Here is a 16,036-nt window from a genome sequence, read left to right as displayed (position 1 = left end):
GGGGTGGCCGCAGCGCAGGTGCCAGGTTGAGGCTGGCGCAGGGGCTGGGAGAGGCAGCGAGGCAGGAGCCGCGGGCGGGCGGTTCGGGCCCAGCCTCGCCGGGGCACGGCAGGGCGGCGATGGAGCGGTGGTGGCGGCATCCAGCTCCCCGTGCTGCCAGGGCACCAGTGCCACTGTCTGTCTAGTCAGCAAGACAAGCCGTTCTCCATCAGTGCTGAGCATGCCCCTTGGTGAAGTGTCCTTCTGTCTGGGTGCAGAACCTCCCCTCACCTCGGTGCTGAGCATCCTCCCTGGGGGCTGAGTATCCCTCCTGGGGGCTGAGCATCCTCTCTGGGGGCTGAGCATCCCTTCATACCAGTGCTGAGTATCCATTCCCCTGGATCAGTGCTGAGCATCCTCCCTGGGGGCTGAGTATCCCTCCTGGGTGTTGAGCATCCTCTCTGGGGGTTGAGCATCGCTTCTAGAGGCTGAGCATCCTCCCTGGGGGCTGAGTATCCCTCCTGGGGGCTGAGCATCCTCTCTGGGGGCTGAGCATCCCTTCATACCAGTGCTGAGTATCCATTCCCCTGGATCAGTGCTGAGCATCCTCCCGGGGGGGCTGAGCATCATCCCTGGGAGCTGAGCATCCTCCCTGAGAGCTGAGCATCCCTTTATATCAGTTCTGAGTATCCATTCCCCTGGATCAGTGTTGAGCATCCCCCCTGGGAGCTGGAGCTGAGCATCATCCCTGAGAGCTCAGCATCCTCCCTGGGAGCTGAGCATCCCTACTGGGATCTCAGCATCATCCCTGAGAGCTCAGCATCCTCCCTGGGGGCTGAGCATCCCTCCTGGGATCTCAGCATCCTCCCTGAGAGCTCAGCATCCTCCCAGGGGGCTGAGTATCACTCCTGGGCGCTGAGCATTACTCTTGTGAGCTGAGCATCTCTCCTGGGAGCTGATCATCCCCTTTGGCTGCTGAGCCTGCCCCGACCCCCTCCACCCTCTGCTCCCCAGCCCCTTGGAGCCAGTTGGGGCGGCCAAGGCCACATCCAGCTCCCACTGAGCAAGCCACCTTCCTGGCAGGCTGGTGGTGGCCATGGCCCATGACGGTGGCCCGCAATGTCCCTTGCCGCTGCCGTCCAGCACGTCCCAGTGCTTGTTTACTCCCTCGCGTCCCGCCGTGTCGCTTCACCCCCCAAGCTTCCCGGGCTGGTGTCTGAAAGTAGATATTTTTAACCTTTTAAAAATAGAAGGTCTCGCAGAACAGCGGCTCCTGTTTTTCCATTCCCTCTTCATTTCGCGTGACGGCAAAAGGGCCCGAGCTGTCCCCCGGCTGCAGCGAGGAGTGACGGGCAGCCCATCGCGGTAAACAGGGCGCTCGTAAAAAACACACACGTGTCTCGCAAGGGAAAAAAAAGAGGAAAAAGAAAGAAAAAAATTAAATAAAAAGGCCGTCCACCTTTCACACGGAGCCTTATTTGGTATTTTCATGAAAAGTTATATCTTCTCACTGTAAAAAGTGCCACTTATTACTCATACTTTACTAGGTAAGTGTATTTTCCTTGGCATCAAGCGCATGTAGGGTTTTTTTTTTCTCTCCCTCTCTCTCTACTCCCGTACAAGCTATTTCGAAGGTCTCATTAGTTTCTTCATCAGAATTGGCACTTTTTGCTTCTGTCTGGAGGACCGCTCTATTAAATCGGAGACAGAACCTCTATTTGTTCAGCAAATATTAACTGGGACTTCGCAGGACCGTAAAATTATAGAGTGGGTGTCCTGATCCGCCACGCACAGGGGACCCATTCAGAGCCCGGCCTTGTTAAAGTGCCACTCAGAAACGATTCAAAGGTTCGGTTTATTGCCCGTTGGATCATCCACGTCGAATGAAAAACTACTTTTTTGCTCCTTCTTCTTCTTTTCTCGAAGGAAAACAGGGTCATCCTGCTGGCCGGATCAATACGCTCCATTGGCCCCTGGTTTTGGGAAGGGTCTCGGATGCTCTCGGAGGAGAGCGGTCGGGCGGTTCAGTGCCTCCTGCCCAGGCCTGACCCAAGGGCCAACAACAGCTCCCACGGGGCAGAAAATAAGGTTTTTCCACCAGTTATTTTCCCCGAACATGGAGGCCAACGGTGCCTCATGGTCTCCTGCTCCGCCGGGGCCAGAGCCGAGCTGGGTTCGCTGCTGCTGGGCTGAGCCCGTGATGCCGGCGCCCACTGGGAAGGGTTTGCCTGAAGCGGACTTGGTTTAAAAAATAAAAAGGATTTTTCACTAAAACGCCAGTTAAACCAAAACCTTATTTTTTTCCTAAGGATTTCCCCCCCCCTCCATTGGAAAAAGCCTGGTTTTCAGGGTGGAAATCCAAGCACTGCTGCAGCAGAGCAGGGCCCGGGGGTGAAATCCAAACACTGATTTAACCACATCACTTCACTCTTCACATCTTTTTTTGTTTTCCCCCCAGTGAGGAAAAACCATTCAGCAAGACTCTTCCCTGCCCTGCAAATCACTTTTGATGCAAACATGATAATTTCCGAACCCGACTCCACCTGGACCGCTGCCGGGCAGCGAGAGCGGCGTTTCCGAGCTGTGCCACGGCACAGCGAGCATCTTTGCAACCCTCATCCCGGGCATTTGCTGCTGGAGAAAGGATGCTCTTAACTTTTCTGCACGGATAGAGCCTTTTCTTTACAAATTGGGGGAAATCGCTCTCTACAAGAGGTGGGCGCTGGGATTAAGGAGGAGGCTGAAGGCTCCCGCACCCGGCGCCTGCTCAGCCAGGCGTTTTCCCACGGCCGGTTGAGGTCAGGGAAGCGAGGAGCACGGCGGCGGAAAGGGTTATGTCATGTGCGGGGCTGGCGGTGGCCCCGGAGGGGCCAAAACCCACGGGGTCTTGTTAAAAGCTGCCGCCACCACTGAGCTCAGCCCTGCCAGCAGCAGGGATGATCAAATCGTGTCCGTCAATACAGCCCTTGTGCCCTCGCCGGGGCAGTCACGGGAGGGCGAGAGGATGGGGATGGACCCCACTGGGGAGAAAATGAGTGGTATCAGCAGGTCTCGTGGTGGATCGTGGCGTTAGGAGGTGGAAAACAGCTGGAAGAGCCATGGTGGGATCCAGCAGGCACCTTGGTGTCCCACTGCCACCAGCCTCGCTCCCCACCGATGCCGTGCCGGGAGACCCCTTGTTGCTGCTTCATCCCCTGTCCCACGCCAGGGCACAGCAGCTCCTTCACCCCACCAGCCCCGTGTGGGCTCTGCCACCAACTGCCCACGGGGACTTGGTCATGTCCCCCTGCCCGGGGCTGGAGCTGATGCCGCTTTCCCCGGAGCTGCTCCAGCGGGATAGTTGTGCTGCAGCAGTGGCCCCGTCCCACGCGCTTGTCACACCTCCGAGCTGCCGAGGTGCCCAAGAGCAGGGACCCCGGCCCACCCTTGCGGACCCGGCGCCTGCCCAGCACTGCTTCCCCTATGGATGCTGCAGGATGTCCCCCTATACAGCCCTATACAACTGTCTCAAATGCCACGGGGCCACTCAGATCCTCTTTGTACCAAACTGAATCCTCCAGTGCCTGCAAACGTGCAGGCCAGCTCGGTCTGTGCCTCAGTTTCCCCTCTGCCAGGGGGAAGGGGCAGGACCCCAAGGGGTGATTTGGTGCAGCCCAAAGTCCTCAAATAGATCGAGCCCTTTGCAAAGCCTCCGCTCCCAGCTAGCGCGACCAGTCCCTTCCCAAGTGAACAAGGGGGCAGCCCAGCCCTGGGTCCCTATGAATCCTGATGGCCCCATGCAGGGCGAGGAGCCCATCCTTCCCCATCACCTGAGGGCAGCCCCAGTGCTGGAGCAGAACCTTCCCCAAGTCCCAGTACCCATGTCCAGCAGAAACCGAGGTGGCACATCACCTCTACCCACCGTCCCTGTGCACACGCGGACCTCACCCCGTCCTGACAGTTGCTGCACAGACATGGATGTATCCCTGTGGTCACTGCCTGTGCATGGATGTTGCCCCATCCCCAAGGTCACTGTGCTCACGTGGATGTCATCCTGCTCCTGCAGTCGCTACACAAGCATGGACATCACCCCATCCCTGTGGTTACTGCATAAGCATGGGCGTCACCCTGTCCCCATTGCGCTATGCACACACGGATGTCTCTCTGTCCCGGTGGTCTCTACCTATGCATGGATGACACCCCGTCCCCTCAGTCCCTGCAAGAACGTGGACATCACCCCATCCCTATGGTCACTGTGCACTCATGGATATCACCCCGTCCCCTCAGTCCCTGCACACATGTGGACATCACCCCATCCCCATGGTCACTGTGCACTCATGGATGTCACCCCATCCTCACAGTCACTGCACGCCTGAGGACATCACCTCATTGCCATGGTACTGTATGCACATGGATGTCACCCCATCCCCAGGGTGATGACTGCATACGCACGGATATCGCTCTGTCCTCATGGTCACTATGCATGTGCAGATGTCACCCAATCCCCCGGTCTCTACATAGGCACGGGCATCACCCTGTCCCCATGGCACTAGCTGTGCATGGACATCACCTCAACCCCGCTGTCACTGCACACATGGATGTCACCGCATCTCCATGGTGGAGGAGGAGGATGAGGAGGCTGTGCCCTTGGGTGAAGGTCAATGCTGGGACTGGCAACACTGCCCCTTGCTCCAGCATCGATGGCTGCGTCTGGACAGCAGCGGGGTCCCAGCACAGAGCTGCCAGCAAGCTTTCAGTGCATCGCCATTGAGGTTTGCTGGGGCCTGGCGGGGCGAGAAACTTTGGCAGAGGGAAGCCAGGGGCGCGCCGAGCCTCAGCAGTCTTCCTGAGTCTGCAGGCAACCTGCAACGACGGCCGAAAGAGATGCAGCTGGTTCATCTCAGCGAAAGGCAGAGTGAACATCACCACCCTCGGCCAGTCGCCCGCCTGCCCCAAGGTTCGCAGGCGATGCTCCCGGGCAGCATCCTCCCCTCCTGAGGCACGGGCAGGAGGGAAGATCTGCCCATGCAGCGCGTGCGGCGGGGGAGCCAGGGGCAAGAGCCAGCCCGTCTGCCCCAGTCCCCGAGCTCCTGTCCCGTCCCGCGGGCGCGATGCCTCCCCGCGGCCTGGCCGAGGGCCCGCGGCGCGAGCCGCGGTTCCCAGCCTCTCTAAAAGCCAGCTTTGTGTTTTACAGCCAGGACCGCGCTTGGCATACGATTTTAATTAGAGTCTGGTTACACGGCTCAGCAGATGTGGAATGTATTTCTTAGCCCAGGTGGAATAAATCTATTGCCATAAAAATCAACCCCCCCTCTCCCGTTATTAAATTCTCGCTTCTAAATAGCCCAGTATTGAGACGCGCAGCCCTGCCCCCAGCCCCAACCCCGCAACACAAACCCTGCTCTAAGTGCTTAATGAGGTTTAATTTTATTATATTCCCCAGCAGGACGAAATGTGGCTTCTGGTCCCAGCACAGGTTCCTGCTCCTGGCTCTGGAGGGAGGGAGAGGCAGGGAGCGCGTGGTGCCGTGCATACGGGGTGTGCGTGGGGGTGTGTGCACACCCGTTGGATGCACGTGTGCAGCCGGGGCAGACCCTGCTCCCCCTGGACCCCCACTGTGTATGGGACTGCCATGAGTATGTCCCCGGTGCCATCCCACGCCCTCGAAATGCCCCAGTAGGAGCAGGGATGTGAGTGAGCTGGGCAGAGCCTGAGTGCAGGCAGCAAGGCACTAACGGGGCCGGCTGGGCCCCCCAAACCTGGGATCCCAACCCTGTGCCCGCTCTCATCATCTCTGCAGCACCCCAGTGCTGAGCATCCCACCGTCCCCAAGCCACCCCAGCCACCCAAACTGCCCCAGCTCCCTGCGGTGCTGCCAAGACGCTGCGGCTGGACCTGGGGCTGGGAGCTGCAAGTGTCTCCAGATCTCATCCAGCCATCCTGCCCCAGGTCGCCACCATTCCTAGGTCCCCTCCAGCCATCCTGCCCCAGGTCACCACCATCCCTAGGTCCCCTCCAGCCATCCTGCCCCAGGTTCTCACCAGCCCCAGCTCTTATCCAGTCATCTTCCCCAAGGTCCCAGCCAGCCCCAGGTCCCATCCAGCCATCCTGCCCCAGGTCCACACAGCCACCCTCCCTCAGGGTGTCTGCAGGGCACAAACACCCCCATTTTGGGGGTTTCGCCACCCACTATAGCTAACCCCACCCAGGCAGTAAGTGAGCAACCTGATGGGTCTCCATGCATCTGCAGGGATGGGACAAATCTCATTTTCCAGCCAAGACTGACAAGACTCAGCTTGGGTACCTCATGGTCACCCCATCTCCATGTGCCCACCAAGGACCAGCATTTCCCTCAGCAGAAACCCCAAAATGTTTCAGCTCTGCCTTCCCAAGTGGGGCCAGATTCTCCTCAGCCAGCAATGGCCCCGTCTCCCTCTGCTCAGCTGCATTAATAGGTGAGTGGTTGCCATGCTGGGGATGCCTCCCTGCCTCAGTTTCCCTTTTGCTCAACAGGGACCTTTTGGACCCTCAGCTAGAGGTGCTTTGGGGGAGTTTCTCCAACAGAGACACCAGATTGGGAAGCATTATCCATGCAGAGCGGCACACGCTGTGAGTGTGCTTTTTCGGCTGGCAACTGTTCGGTCCCTGCTCGAGCGGCTCCCTGGGAGGGCGAGACGCGAAGAAGATGCACAGATTCGTCTGGAGAAGCTGTCCCAGCACCACGAAACAGCTGCCGCTGGCTCCCCGGTGACTCACGCTTTTCACAGCTCTCACTCTGTCGCACAGTGGAGGAGAATTAGCAAAGGCCGTGGGTATTTTCAGGGCTGCTGGCAGACTTTGTCCCCATCCCTCGTTAGTCAAAAAAAAAAAAAAAAAAAAAAAAAGGAACTGCCCAGATCCCATTGGAAAGCAGCACTGAGTACCTGAGAAACACCCTGAGACTGGTAGGGCAGACAGGGTGGAGGAAGGGGCTGCAGGAAGGTGGAAGAGCTTCATCCCCTGGGCAGTCAGACTTCTCCGTCCTGCAGTGTGTCCTGGGTTGTGTCTGGGGCCAGTGGATGTGGCACAGGACCAAGGGTGCACTTTTGGGGTGCCGTGCAGTGCCCTGAGAATCTCCAGTTCAGCCAGGTGAACCTCTGCTCCATGACCGTACACCACCTCACCCCAAGGTCCTATCTCAGGCCTGAAGCTGCTATGACACCACAACATCCCAGGAGCCTTTCGGGTGGGAAGACTGGACTTCAAGGTGGGCTTCAAGGTTTGATGTGGGGCTCAAGGTCACGTCTCCCCTCACCACCCTTCTGGGTCTCCTGCTGCCCTCCAAGCCACCCACAAGGACACAGGACCCTGTGTAGCGGATGGTGGGTCTCCAAAGCTGGTGGGAGGTAAAGGCTGCTTGCTGGCCTTTAGCAACTCAAGCAAAAATCACAATTCTGCCCCCGCACCCCATTGCAGCCCTGGCTTTCCTGTTTGGGCAAAATCAGGTCCATCAGGACCTGGGTTTTTCCATTAAACCCAAGTAGCTGGAAGCTCAGAGGCTCCAACCATGGCACAGATCACTCTGCTCTGCCGAAGGTGGCCATGCCTCCACCCTGGCAGTTTGAGCTGTCCTTCGGAAAACCTTAGACCTTTTCTGCTGGGGCTTGTTTTGCTTTTTCAATCCCCAGCTGAAGCTGAGGTGGGCCAAGTCCTACTGGCTTGCAGCACTCCAAGAAGCCAGCCCAGTACCACAATCCTCCTCCCGGCCTGGGTCAGCAATCAGATGCCCACTATTGCTGCTTGCTTTGTTTTTCACGCCTTACCTGGAGAATAGCACCATGACCCTCTTCATTGTGTTTTGCTGGCACCATAAAGCCTTTCAACACATCCAGTGCCAGACCACTCTGCTGTCAAAGGTTGGTGCGAGCTGGAGCGGCCCTAGGAAGGACAACAAAGCTTCAGAAACAGCCACACATCTCATGGCAGAAGAAAGGTCAAGAGCTGGAGAGGGCTGGAACAGGGAAGTGTTGCAGTGCTGCTCCAGCACCGGTGTGACACGATCCTTTTAGCCCCTCTGCAACCGTGGGCATGGTCCCTTGCATATGCCAGCAGCTCCTCCTGGGGGATTCAGGAGTAGAGTTACCTTGAGACCCTGCCAGAAAAAAAAAAAAGAAAAAAAAAGCAAGCACTTCCAGCCCAGGCATCTGACCACTTCAAGGTGAAAGAAAGCTTTTTTGGGCCATCACAGCTGATTTCTTGTGAGACATGGGACAAAACCCATTACACGGCAGTCTGTCTGGAAAAACAGCATGTGGGCTTGAACGCAACAAGGAAGGGGGAGATGCACACCGCCTCGAAGGAAATTGTTCTAGCAGAAAAACATCCCTCATGCATTAAACCTCACTTCCTTCTCAAGCTGAATGTTCCCAGCTTCCCCATCACTGCATGGTGTGTGTGAGCTCCTGTTATGTCTCGCCTGGGAAAAACCCCGACATGCCTCTCCACGATGGCTTCCCCGGCACAACAGGGACCTCCCATTCCCAGAAGGATGTGGTGCAATAGCAGCAGGGCAATGAGGATGGGATCTCCTCCGTGCAAGGAAACCAATGAATGGAGGATAAATCCTCAGTCTGGAGAAGGAGGTCACCGAAAGGGATATGATAGAGGTCTGCAAAATCCAAAGGGGCCTGAAGTTGCCTGGAAAGGATTGTTCCCGGGCTCTTCCCCTGGAGAGGGTGGATGGCTGACCTGATTTCCTATCAGCTACCAGGACCAAGGCAGCAGTTGAAGCTCTCCTGGTGTGGCCATTTTACACCTGTTCCCTGGACCTCTTTCTTCACACATGGGGCTTCTCCCTGTAAAACCTTTGCTCCGAGTTCAGAGTCCAAATGGCTTTGAGCCACTCTGTCATGGCGTTTTATTACTGAGAACGGACACACCTCAAAATAGTGACCTCTTACATGTCAGGATGTGAGCCCATCAGTATACAGCTCCACTGACCTCTCCAGGTGGGATCTTGGGAACAACCATCATGGGCACCACAAAAGGTCCATCCACTGTCTCCACCAGTGGCCAGTAGCGGATGTCTTGGGAAGAGGATACGACCGGGATACCCTCATGTAATTAAGTGCTTTTCCAGCCCTTGCACACTGTCAGCATGCAGACTTCCCTGTGGCAAGTAGCTCCAAGGTTAAGCTGTACCCAGTGCAAAGAAGAGCCCCAGGGAGACTTTCTTGGCTGTCTCTCTCCACAGGAAAGCAGTGTACAGAGTTGGGATGTGGAGCTTCAAGTCCCCTCTCTACTGCTTGCTCCACATCTGACCATGGGAAACACCTTTGGACCTCTCCTGGACCACTGAACTGTGGGGAGCCTCAGGGGAAAATGGAAACCAGGAGAGGCTTCTGGAGGGAAAGATGGGTCTGTGGGGTCCTGCAGGGTAACGTTACTGTCAATATCCTCTGCAGGCTCCCTCGTGCAGCCGGGAATCCAGCTCATCCCGAAGCCCTCGCACCCACTGCTCACCTCTGCTCTACAATGTGAGCAGTGTGTCGGTTTGGCTGTGCTTTTAGCATTTCCATAAACCTTGGCCCCAGCACAACCCTGTTCCTCAAAAAAAAAGCACCAAATGTTTGGTGAAGACTTGACTCAAGAGGTTCAGATGCCAGGCAGCTGCGGTGGCTGTGAGGTGATGGTTCATCCTGCCCAGGGTGGAGTGGGAGGCTGCAGGACAGCAAGAGCCATCCCTGACCCACCATTCAACAGTCCTGTGAAGGACCCTCCAAAAGCCACAAACGGGAAGAGATCCTCCTTCCTACTGGAGGAACTGCTGGGGCATAGCTTGGCCACAGAGAGATTTTTTTCCCAACCTCCCCAATGAACCCACAACAAGAAATGGCAGAAACCCAGTAAAAGCAGAGGGATACATCCACTAGCAGGAAGAGGCACTGAGGCCTATACCCACCCCCATGTGTACGTAGTAGCCCCTCTTCAGCCTGGCTGGCCAAGGAAGTAAGGCTGTGGTTGTGCTGTGTGTATCTGGCTTTCTTCCAGCTTCACCTCTCCCCTGTAATGTTTTAACTCAGTCTTAACTGAATTAAACAAAGCATGGAAGTCTCCAAGTTTGATCACAGCTTGTCCACTGAGGGGAGAAAAAAAACCCATTAGGGACCATCAGGGAAGGCTGTAAGACGGTCACAACCCATATCAAACATCCAAGAATCTACAGTGGATTGGTCCTCAGGGACTGCCCTGCTGCGGGATGACTCAGTCCCTTCTGATGTCCCCCTCTGGGCAGTCATGGCCACGATGGGCATCTCAACCCGGGTCTGGTTCAGCCAGGGAGCCCGCATATCCCTCCTTACTGGCAGAGCTCTCCATCCTGGCCAGCTTTCCGCTGCCCCCCACCTCAGTGCCCGTGACCCTGCTGTTTTTCCCGACTCTTTCATGTGAGGCGGGTGTAATGCAGAGCACAAATCCACCAAGGAATCGATTGGGCCCGGGGAGCGTTGCTCATCGCCCCAGCATGACGTCAGGCTCCCACAGCACTGAAGCCAAGCGCGCCCCAATCGATTACGCAGGGGGCTCAGCGGAGCAGCCCAGCTCCGATTTCAGCTGCAGGAGGGGAAAAAGATAAGCGCCAGGGTGCTGGGCCCGTGTGCAGAGATAGGGCTTGTAGCAAAACAGTGCCTGTCTGAACACCTGCAAACACCCAGAAGAGCAAATATCCCACACCCATGCTCTCTGCTCTCCTGGACCGGCTGGGGGTGAAGCGGTCCCCTCTGCTAGCTATTCCTCCTTCCCTACTCCCTGCTGTCTGTCCCCTCAGTATGTCTTCTATGCCCCTGATTTGGTCATGAATCACTATCAGCAGTGATGAAACCAAGCTCAGCTCCCTTGGGCACAAGGGAACCTCCTCACGTGTTAAGTACAATGGCCCACCTTAAGGTGGGCTTGTTCCCAATGACCATCAAAATCATTTTGCTTACAAAAGGCAGCGGAGACAACCCTCTGCTCTGCCATCAACTGCCTTGGTGGCCCTATCCAAACTGCTTTGCTGCCTAAGACACACCAGGGCCACCCATGCTAATGAGATATCCTGGGGTATCTTTTGGAGGGATGAACCCAGAGGGAAGTATCTAAGCACCCAAGGCAGGACTGGAGCCGAGAATCCTGGAGAAACAGGGCTGCTTCACTGAGCCCTATGTCCCATAGCCAGCCTCGACCACAGCTCCAGCTGTGGCACAGTGGGGATGCAGGGATCTGGGGGGACATGGTGCAGGGATGGGGGCACAGGATCCTGATTGCACAGAGCAGGGTGCTCCCCGGGCTCTCTCCAGCCATGCTTTCTGCTTTCGCTGGGTGAAGAGTGCCGCTACGTGCTTTTGCCACCACTGGCTGCATCAGCCGGCAGCAATCCCCAGCAGTTGTTTACTTGGGAGCCGGTCGACTTGGAAGTGCCCCTGGTGCCGGGCTGGCAGAGGACTCGGCCATGCTGCCTCCCAACGGTGCATTAAAACAAGACGGCCCCCCTCATTGCGTAGCGGCACGGCGCCTGCGCCAGCACCTCCCCGTGCCAAGGCTCAGGATTCCTGGAATTAACTCGCGGTGATGTTATCATAACTCCAGCAATAAAACCACCTCACGGCATTCGCAGCCTCTCCCTCCCCGGGAACGGGGCCACACATGCGCTGACAGCTCCTCCGCTTGACGCTCAACCCACTCGACCCGGCAGCAGGAGCGCTGGCCCATTTCGGACGGTTTCTGCTTGCACCCTCTTCTCCTCCGGCTGCTTTCCTTTCGGCACAGGGCAGTTCAGAGGATGGGAAGTGGCAGTGGAGATGGCCTGGGGACTAGATGCTGGCCACGGGGATTGGGACAGTGTCTTGCACCCCAAGGACTGAAGTTTAAAAAAAAAAAAGGTTATTGACAAGTAGCTGCAAATTGGGCCAGAGGCAGGGTGGAAAGAGCTGCTCTGGAGGCAACAGCTAAGCTTTTGCACCAGTGTTTTCAATGCACCAGTTTGCCTAGGCAAGCACCCAGCAGGACTGGTGTTTCATCCATCACCTCTTCTGCCGCACGTCCTGAGACTGGCCCATTTTAGGCGACGAGGAATTTGGGCCCATTTGAGCACAGACTTGACCTGGCCAAGGTGCCTCCTCCTCCAGCGCAGTATGAACCCTGCTCACCCATTGGAGAAGCCTGGCACAGTGCTGACCTGCCTCATGTCCACCACCTTCATGTCTCCTGCTAGGGCAGCCACCCCCACCAGATTTTAACAATTGTATAGAAGCTGGGGCCAATTTCTGGCATTAATCCCATTCAACACGGCCATGAGCAAGCCAAAGGGGGCCTCCTCTTGCCAGCCCTTCATCAGCATTTACCATGTCCATTGGTGCTGAGCATGGAGGGTTGCATTTTTGGAAGGACATTGCATCCCAAAGAAGCCAAACAGCATTAGCCCCAGCCGTCCTTGCCTGCTCCCGTCCTTTGATATCGGAGATATACTGGCCACCCACCACTCACACAGCCCTGTTACGTGCTTATCCCACCTTGGGAGCCATGCTTGGGCTCACAGGCTTTGCATCGCACAAGAGCCCTCCCTGTGCATGCTTAAGCATTGCAAAACCTGGCAGCAAAAGGATGGCAGCTAAGCTGTCTAGGAAAGGACAGAAAAGAGCAGCAAATGTCAGAAGTGGTTGGAAAACCTAAGCCCTGCTGCAAAGCCAATTTTTCAAAGGATGAGGCTGAAACGCTTCCTGCAATGGAGTGTTACCTGGCTATAGGGGCAGGTGCCCCATCCTTGTTCTTGGTGTCACTCGTATTTCAGTGAGGGCAGGCTGCTGTCTTGCATTGCTCTGCCTTCCTACAAAAAGCAGCACCGATATTTGCTCCAGCAGAGACGAGGCCACGGGATGCATACGGCAAAGCAGGGACCAGCCACTGCTTTGCCTGAACTCCAGGTCTCCATGTGTGAACTTCCAGATAAGCTTTTTTTCCCTTGTTTTTTTCTTGTTTTTTCTTTCTTTTTTTTTTTTTTTTGAAGCTCTCAAAGCTAGGACCAGGTCCAAAAAAGGCACTGAGACATCATGGCCCTAATTAGGTGCCCCAACTCCCATTGAAATCTCTGTGGCGGACATGTTAGACATCCCATGGGGACCGGTCCATTGGGAGCAGCCCATCCCCAGCAGTGTTAGCCTGTGCCCCCATTCCCAAATGTGGGATCATGGTCCCACATCTGCCCGTCTGCTCCTGGAGGCTCAGCTGCAGCTGAGCACAGCTCTGCTTTCCAAATACTCCCCTCCCAGCGGACACCGCGCTTGCCATTAAGTGTCAGGGTTTATTGACAGGGCGAGTTTGTATAAATACATTTGTTCGAGCAGCGCGGTGTCTGTGGGAAGTTATTACAGGCTGTTCCTTGGCAGGGAGCAGCGTTACCTTGAGTGCTGAGTGACACAAGGCAGAACAAAGCGGCAAAGCCAAAGCCTATCTGATTTCTGCAAGTCCACACCCTTCCTAGTGGAAGGACGGCTCCACCGCGCTGTCCGGAGACACGTATCCGTCTCACCAGGAACATGGGTTTGCTTTTCCTGCCTGTTCGGATGTTTCTGAACGCGGCCGTTTCTGCAGTGTGGTTAGGTCGCTGATGAAGATGTGCCATCAGTCCAGCACCTGAGGAACGTCCTCCCTAGCAGTCTAAACTTCAAACCTTTGACCACTGCTCTTGGAGCCTGATGGTCCATCCACTTTCCCATCCACACTTGTAGCCCCATCCCTGTCTCCCCAATCTGGCCACAAGGATGCTATGGTGACAAAAGTCTTGCTACAATCCAGGTGGACCACATCTACAGCTCTCTGCTCTTCTGCGCAGTCAATCATCATGTTGAGGACAGCAATAGGGTTGGTCAGGCATGATTTGCCCTTGGCAGATCCATGCTGGCTGCTCCGCATCCCCTTCTCATCCCTCATGTTCCTGAGAGCAGCTTCCTGGAGGAAACACTGCATGATGTGATGTCAGGTCGTCTCACTTCAGCTTCCCTTCCCCACCTTTGCAATGCTTCTTCTCTTTTGCAAATGGTGAAAGGATGGCTGGCGTTGCCAAACAGAGCTCTCAGTGCCAGGAAATGCCACGATTCAAGATGCCAGCACCTAAGAGGAGAATCTCTTCCTAAGGAGAGATTCCCTTTCCTACGGATTAGGCTAGGATAGAGTGGTGGAGGCAGAAGTTTCAGTCTCCTGGGCCGGTCTGACGTCCTGATGTCTCCCCTGATACCTTACTGGGCTGGAGAAACAGTCAAAGCCTTGAAATACTTCCTGAGATGGAAATTTAGAAACTTTTTTTTTTTTTTTAAAAAGCCCTCATTGAAACATCTGGATGCCTGCTATGTCAGTGAAACGCTACACTATATGGAATATATTGTATATGGTCTGTTCCACAAACACATACCTGAGGTATTTAGGTATTTTTAGTCATTTTTCTCACTGTTTTAGACACAATTCAAACATAACGCATTTCAAGCAAACAAACAAAAAAAACCTTAAGTGCTCTGTTGTTGTGCTTTTTTAACTTAAAGCCCTCCTTTGGTGAAGTTGCTGTTTTGCGATGGCTATTTAACTCCTGGGTTTTTTCTGAGGAACAGCTAAGCTGTTTCTGCTGATTTTTTTTTTATTTGCAGTTCAACCTGAGGAAGATATTTGGCATGGACATCGGCCAGCTGAAACGGCTCGGCTGGCAGCCCTGCCAGCCATTGCAACCAGAACTCCCAATGGGAATGGTCAGGTGTGCTCACCGGGCTTGGCAGCGATGCTTCCTGGGAGAGGAGTCACGGAGCAAGACCCTTTGCGAACACAGTTCCCAGGGCTGGCGCCAGAAAGGCTCTGAATCCCAAGATCTCGCCTGCTCCAGTGCAAACCAGGAGCAACCAGCCTGGGGCCAAATGCATTCTTGGGGGTTTGTAGCAATAAATCCGACTGAAGGATGCAGGACTAGATAGACTAGGCAGTACACAAGGAAGGGAGCAGCAGTGCCTTTCCCATCCCCACAAATTAAGAGCTTCTTGAAGACCTTGTTGAGGCCAATGATACGGATGGGTTCAAGAGGGGCTAGGTAAGTTCATGGAGCTGCTGGTAGCTGTGAAAGAGGACCATTTTGGATGCAATATCCATCTTAGCAGTCCCGACCAAGCTTGGGCCAGGAACTAGGGAAGGAGCATCCCAATGAAGGGATATTTCCCACTTGCCTGTTTTCTTGCACTCTTCCTCAAATTTGGGCTGCTGACCCCTTAGGGAGACAAGCCTGGCGGATGAGTTGTCTGTCAAAGGCACCCTTTTGACTTGCACAGTGCTGGGGGCTTTTGGACCATAAGGGGCCACGCACTCACGTCCATCCTCAGCTGAGCGATGCCCTTGGGATCTCACCGCTTCGAGTCATGCCAATAAGCCAGATCTATCGTGATCAATCTGTAGAGCCCGTGTCACCTCTGAGAACCCTCAGGGAGCCACCTTCAGGAGGGCATGGTGTTAGCATTGCACCTCCAGCCTTTCAGTGCGCTCCCCCAGGCTGGGCTGAGCAGTGCCACTGCTCAGTGGGCCAGCGCTTGGCACCACTTTGCGCAGCTTGGCCCTATTTCAGGAGGCTTGGCACCATTTCACGGGGTTTAGCATCATTTCACGAGGCTTGGCACCATGCCGCAGGGCGCTCCCCAGGCGGGGAAGGAGGTTACGGCACACAGGGCTGAGGCCAGTAGCCGAATTGCATTGATAGGGGTGGGAAGGCTTCCTGGGGCTATTGCAGTACCCTTGGGGGTATTGCATGACCACAGAAAATGGTCGTGGGGATGGAGTGGGGGGCCCCATGTTGTTTATCATGGTTGTTCAATCCAAAGATGCCTCAGGGCAAGGGAAGGTTGCAAATGCAGGGTTGGCTGAGACAGCATCCCCATCTTAAAAGCCTACACAGAGATCTGGGAATGTTTATTGCCTGTTTGGGACAAATCCAAAACTCATTTCAGAGGAAAAACACAAACTAATGCCACATACTCCCCAAGAACCCAGGTCTCCAAGCCTGGACCACCAGCTGGAAAAGGGAGGGGATTGTATCCCT

Source organism: Struthio camelus, chromosome 1 (genome assembly GCF_040807025.1).
Source record: "Struthio camelus isolate bStrCam1 chromosome 1, bStrCam1.hap1, whole genome shotgun sequence".
In the NCBI taxonomy this organism is placed as follows: Eukaryota; Metazoa; Chordata; class Aves; order Struthioniformes; family Struthionidae; genus Struthio; species Struthio camelus.
The sequence above is the reverse complement of the archived record's forward strand: the minus strand, read 5'-3'. Positions refer to the sequence as shown.